This window comes from Asparagus officinalis, chromosome 4 (genome assembly GCF_001876935.1).
Source record: "Asparagus officinalis chromosome 4, Aspof.V1, whole genome shotgun sequence".
NCBI lineage: Eukaryota > Viridiplantae > Streptophyta > Magnoliopsida > Asparagales > Asparagaceae > Asparagus > Asparagus officinalis.
In genome coordinates this window covers 33,813,213-33,820,294 of record NC_033797.1, presented here as the reverse complement: position 1 = coordinate 33,820,294, position 7,082 = coordinate 33,813,213, and positions in this window count along the sequence as shown.

Genomic DNA, 7,082 nt, shown 5'->3' with positions numbered 1-7,082 from the left:
CTTATCCTAAAAACTCAGATTATTTTTTATAATTGAGGTGTGTTTTGGTCTTTTCTTTGTCACCTACTTGTCACGTGACATGCTAAACCTAACAATGTGAGCTTTTAGGACGTAAAGTGAGAAGAGTTCATGAGAATTTCTTGAATTTCCAAACTTGAGGTTGTTATTTACTATATGCTCAAACTTGAGGAGATTTATCAAATTAAAACAGTTGAGGAGGTTTTATAAAACACACCCTATATTTGAAGGGGGCTAAGTGAAGAAGCTTCAACGGGTTATATCAAATTTTCATAGTTGGGGGGGATCTATAATATGCTCAAACTTGAAGGGGTTTTCTTAAATTAAAATTGATGAGGGGGTTTACTAAAATTAATCCATAATTTTATGTAGAGAGGCTATTTATATGCGGTTTTTCTTTAATTTTTATATTTAATTTTGTAATTATGAGATCTTTTTAATTATGAATAATTATAATCAGATAAGTATTACAAAATATTTGAATATTATTTTTTCCTGATTACGAATAGTTTTAATTCGAAGATAATTCTTAGGTGAATATATGATTAGTTGTCCACGTGTCATCGTCTGATAGCCATATGGATACTTATAATATGACACGTGATAATTTCTCGTGTCTTTATAATGTGACACATGTCAAGTTTTTGTGCATTTAGGAACTCCATCAATTTTGCTTTATATATAAAGGAAGGATATTTATTATAATTGGCTAGATTCACATCGTGTTTTTAAAGGATTTGGATCCTCTCCACTACAAAAAAGTAGTGGAGAGACCACTACTTTTAATCTCAAGCGTTGATTATTTAGTAGGCGGTTATGATACAATCTAAATCTAACACTTATCATACCCCCGTGTATTGCACTCATTCCTAATTTGCACTAAAAGAAAAAATCATAACCATCAACTAGATAATCAATGACTGTGATTATGTAGTGGTCCCTCCACTATTTTTTTGTAGTGGAGAGGATCTGAATCCGTTTTTAAATCAAATACATCAACCATTATAATATCCGCTTGTTACATGCTACTGCCACGTCATCACGCGGGTTAATTTTGCTTGTTAAGAAGACAATACATACAGATATATATAATTTGACTTGTTCAATTCACTAATCGCAAACACCACGGCAAGAAACCCAATATAGTCTCTCGTAAAGGAGGAACAATTAAAGAGTCAATACAAATATCAGCAGGCAAATAATTCCTTATAACTTGTGGTTCTCAACACAACTTCGGACTCTATTCCATGCTGTTGCTATCAAATTCCTCTCCCAAGTATATAGGTAGATTTTTGATAGAAGTCTTTGCATGATGTAGGAATCTCAATCCTACATCAAATTGGATTGTAATCGGATAAGTTGGTCAAAGGAACTTATAGGAATTATATGAATTTCTTTATCCCATTAGCTAACAGCCAATAGGACGAAACCAGAGAGACCTTTAGTTCTCATCTCATAGCATCAGCAAATTCATATATCATTCGGATTAGAACTTGTATTAAGAACTCTTCAACAACTAAAATATCAAATCATTGCCGCATGCAGTCACGCTGGAGAATCCCAAGATGAATCACAGCTGATTTGATAATTGAGAGTCACACTACGCTGAAATTATTAATTAAGATCAGTACAATTAGATTGCAATGTAATATTAAAATGAGTCAAGGATAATATTGGTTATTGAAAGATATAGTGAAACTTATATTTTTAAAGGGAGCATGCATGATTTAATGCAATTATTTTTTAATCAATTGATCATTAAATCTTTTCCTTTCATTTTTTAAACTCTGTTGTCTCTTCTTGTGCTGTTTAAGGTTAACTATTATTTTCATGTGATTCGTATTAAAATTTTAATAATCTGAAATGTAAATTAAAAATATAAAAGTACTTCAAACAGGGAGCCACACACTTTAGGGTTGTTCTGTCTACTTTTAAAAAAGTTATTACATCATGGAAGCAATGGCGGAGCTAGTAATTTAGGCAAGGATCCAAAAAAAGGTTAAACTCTCACCTATGAGAGTAGAAGATATTAGATCTCTTTTAAGAAATTGTTCCATATTGAGTTACTATGTTAGTTCCTTAAGTCTTTAGTTTTTTAAATTAGTCCCTCAAAATTGGCTTATTTTTAGATTGGTCGCTCCACTCAAGAATATAAAAAGCGATTGGAGAGATTAAATTTTTAAAAAAATTTACGAGAATTGGAGGGGCTAATAGTTCATAACAGTGGACTTTATTCATAATCCCACCAATTGCTACTTTTACTCTTGATTGGAGGGATCAATTTTTAAATAAGTTATGAACTAAGGAATCTAATAGGAACATCTGAGGGTCAATGTTCAGAATAACCTAAGAATTTAGGGACCTAATAGTGATTTCCTTGATGTGAGGGACCAATTTCAAAATATGGAATTTGTAAGAGACCAATGTGGGAAAAAAATCCTATTATTCAAGGGGAACAGGGCCTTGTTGGGCCCTTACTCGCTCCGCCCCAGCTTGGAAGCTATCAAGTTTCCTTATAAAACCGTTGCTATAGTATCGTATTCACGGAGTATGAACGGTTAATTGTGAAAAGCATTATAGTTTTCTCAAATGTCGGATCAAGAGTTCTGTGATCGTTTTATCCAAAAGCTAATGCTGATGCGTGTGTTCCTAAAAATTAGGATAGGATATGCAATTTGAAAATTTGTAATTGGATCAAAGAGCAAAACATTTGAGAAGATTAAAATTTTTGGGGAAATTAGTAAAATTAAAAAGAAGATTACATAAGGGATGAAATGATGTAAAATGCATGTTATTGCCAATTATCTCCATACACATGTAGGAATTAAAGAATGAACATGCTTTTCTCTTGTTGTCTTTATTTAACACTTCCCTTTGTCACTTCAAATTGTGGGAAAATTTTAAAAAAACTGCAAAAACCAAAAAATTATTGGACTGCAATATTTAAAATTAAAAAGATAAGCCACCTAATTTTTAGGGACCACAATAAGCTGAAAGATAAACCTACTCCAAAATCAAATTATAGACTGAAATATCTGAGAAATCAAAAAGAGAACAAAAAAAAAAAGAATAAAAAAGAAATACATAAGGGGGAAAAAGCGAAAAGATTATTATTATTTTCTGCATAAAGCCTTATACGTATTTCTACTAAAATGGGCCAAAGTTACCATTTTAACAAATTAATATTCTTTCCTTCTTTTTAAAACTCAACGAAGAGTGCTAGGCATTATTTTCAATGTGATCGAAAAAATATAACTAAAGAGCGAATGGGAAAAAAAAAGGAATCTCTTTTTCAGGTGAATTTTAGAAAACACCAATGGTTTTTGACCATTTTGTAGAAGACTGTCATGTCTGTAGTTTCAAAATTAGAGAAACACTCACCAACTTTCTGTATAAAACTCAGCTCACCAACGTTCTCTAATTATCAAAGTTTATGATAACTTTCTGCAAAAGCCCCAAAAATCATGGATGTTTTCTGAAACCTTCCCCTTTTCTACATTCGTTTAACAAAATGATTAGAGTATTTGTCACGGAAAATTAAATACACTTTGATAGAATTAACTCGAAAAAGGGTTTTTTTTGATAGTATACTTAAAAACTCTCGCGTATATGTGTTTCTCTGACATAACGTAGATACCTTTTTTTTGGGTGAATAAGGCTCGTTGCCCATTTTTTCAATTTTAAAAGAACATAGTTGGTAAATTTCCTCTGGAATAACGTTGACCACAATTGAGACCAAATTGAGTGAGAGTTTTAAAAGCAAAGTTCCCCTTCTATCCTTAACTCGCAACGCCTGCCAAATGAAAAAGAAAAGGAGAAAAATGAAGAAATCCGTCTATTTGAGGCCAATTTTGCAATTTTGTTTTTTTAATAACTTATTCTTTTAAGTAGTCAATAATGATATCTGATAAAACCTTTCTGAATGTTTATTGAGAATATTGTTCCTTTCGAAAAGTAGTTTTAGAAACAACCTTTTAAATCGTAATCTCTGCTTCATGTATAATGAGAAATTGACGGTTCTATAAAATGCAAAAAAAAAAACGACACATGTTATCTAAATACATGTGTCATGTAGAAAATAACCATGTGCTCTATTATCCTATAAGAATATGATACATTAACATATCATCTTAACGTATCATCTTATTTTCACCTAATTAAGAATCTTTGTCAAATTTAAACTATTTATAATTAAAATATGTGGTAATCCTGATCATCCATAAGTGAACCACTCCAAGGAATAAAAAAACATGTTGTGCCAAAAAAATTTGTCATGTATCATCAAACTATATTATAATTCTATCTTTACCTAAAAATCCTAATAAAAATTATAATAGCTGACTATTGGGAAAATTCTATTAATCAAAATTTTCCTTTTTAATTCTTATTATCTAAGAATCCATATAAAATTAAAAGTATCCATAATTTAAAAATTCTATTAATCAAAGATGTCCCTTTTTTAAGATTAGAAATCTATCAACTGCCCCCTTAGAACTATATTAAAAATCCTAATAAATATAAAAATAATCCACCATTACGAAAATTCTATTAATCAAAATTCTCCTTACCTAAGAATCCATATCAAATTAAAAGTATTCATAATTGGAAAATTCTATTAATCAAAGATGTCCCTTTTTTCAAGATTAGAAAATTATCAACTACCCCCTTCGAATATAAAAATTAAAAACAACCCCATAAAAATTTAAAAATTATAAGCAACTCCATAAAAATCTAAAAATTACAAACTACCCCCTAGATGCAAAAATTAGAAAAATATCCTGATAAATCTAAAATCCTAAATAGGCCTATGAAAATACGAAACACAAACAACTAACTCCCTAAGATAAAAAAATTACAAATAAACCCCCAAAAAGTTTAAAAATTAAAATTTTAATAATCAAATATTTAATAATCCTAATCAAATTATAACTATCCATGGAACTGCTTCAAGGATAAAAAACATGCTATGTGTCAAAAAAACTGTCGTGTACCCTTCAAACCCTATTAGAGACATATTGACACATAATTCTATCTTTATGTAAGATTCCATATCAAATTAAAACTAACCACAATTAAAAAAATTCTATTAATCAAAGTCGTCACATTTTCAAGATTAGGAAATTATCAGCTGCCCATTTTATCTAAAAATTACAAAATACCCCCTAGAAATTAAAAAATTAAAAGCAACTAACAAAAATCTAAAAATTACAAATTGTCCCCTAGATCCAAAAAAAAAAACTCCTGATAAATCTAAAATCCTAAATAGGCCTATGAAAATAAGAAATTTATGGACAACTCCTTAAAATTTAAAAATCACAAATAAACAGCTACTTTTTTAGAAATTAAAAATTCTAATAATTAAATATTTAGTAATCCTGATCTAATTATAAATATCTATAAGTGAACTACTCCAAGAATACAAAACATTCTGTGTGTCAAAAATGCTCTCGTGTATCCATCATTCATCAAGCCCTATTAGAGACATAGTGACACGTAATTCTATGTTTACTTAAGAATCCTAATAAAATTAAACTAGTCCATTATTACAAAAAATCTATTATTCAAAATCCTCATTTCTAATTGTCTTTACGTGAGAATCCATATCAAATTAGAATTATCCATAATTTAAAATTTCTATTAATTGAAGTTGTCCCTTTTTCAAGATTAGAATTTATCAATTGCCCACTTTGAAAATTACAAATATTTACTCTTAAAAGTTCTTAAAATTACAAATATTCTCTTAAAAACTTACAAACAACTCTTTTAAAACTTTACAACTAGCCCCGTGAAAGTTGTGAAAGTTACAAACATTCTGCTTAAAAAATTTAAAAATATTATGAACAATTCCCTAAAAATAATACGAAAGACCCTTAAAAGTCTCATAAATTGCAAACAACTCACAAATAATCTGAAAATTATAAATAGCCACATGAAAGTTGCAAAGAACCCTTTAATATTCAAACATTACAAATAAACCACTGTGAAATCTGAGAATTACAATAGTCTACCCCTTTAAAATTCATAAATTACAAAAATACCTAGAAATTTCAAAAAATTCAAACATTTCTTTGAAAATTTTAAAAATTACAAATAGCCCCTAGAAGTCTTACTTACAAACAACCCCTAAAAAATTTTAAAACTAGCCACTTGAAAGATTAAAAAATTATAGATATTTTTAAAAAACTTTTACAAATAACCATTTAAAAATTTTACAACTAGCCCCATGAAAGTTGCTAAAGTAACAATATGCTAAATTTTTTAAACTATTACATGTAATTTTTTAAAAAATTACAAACAACCCTTGAAATTTTTAAAAATTACAAATACCTCTAAAGAATATACCAAAAGCCCCCTAAAGGTTTTGTAAGTTATAAATAATCCTATGAAAATTTGCAAGACACCTCCTCTGAAATTTTACAACTACTTCCTTGAAAGTTTTAAAAATTAAAAACAACACCCAAAACTTTACAAACATCATCTCAAAAAAATTCTAGAATTACAAATGCCCCTCTAATTCAACGTATTGTAATATAATATTATAATATATCGTTGGCGTAGGTAACGTATAAGGTAGGAGGGTATAATGTTCTCCGAAGTCCTATATCATTATGCTTGTTTTGGGGATCAAAAGGAAATTCTTAATCTAATTCGTACCCCAATCCTAGACGGACCAAACATGAACGTTGGTTAAAATATTGGGACATTGAAATCTCAGTAGTTTTAATTTTAAAAATCATAAAATTTTATTAGATTTACAAAGTGGATTGATGGTTAAGTTATCTAATTTTGAATTTTAAACTTAAGATTGTAATTTATCTTAAGAAAAAACTATATCTTTAAAAAACTCTTCTTCTCATTTCATAACAAAAAGACATGCTCATCGCCTCTTTCTTCATAAGCATTTAATTTATCCTTATAGATGATCTGTAAGTTATAATCTAAAAAAAAATAGCCAATCATCTCTTTTATTACACTGGGATAACTAAACACATTCGAAGAGCATATAAACCAAAGAAATCAAAATAATCCGTGTGAGCACAGGATTAATACTTGTATTAAATGAT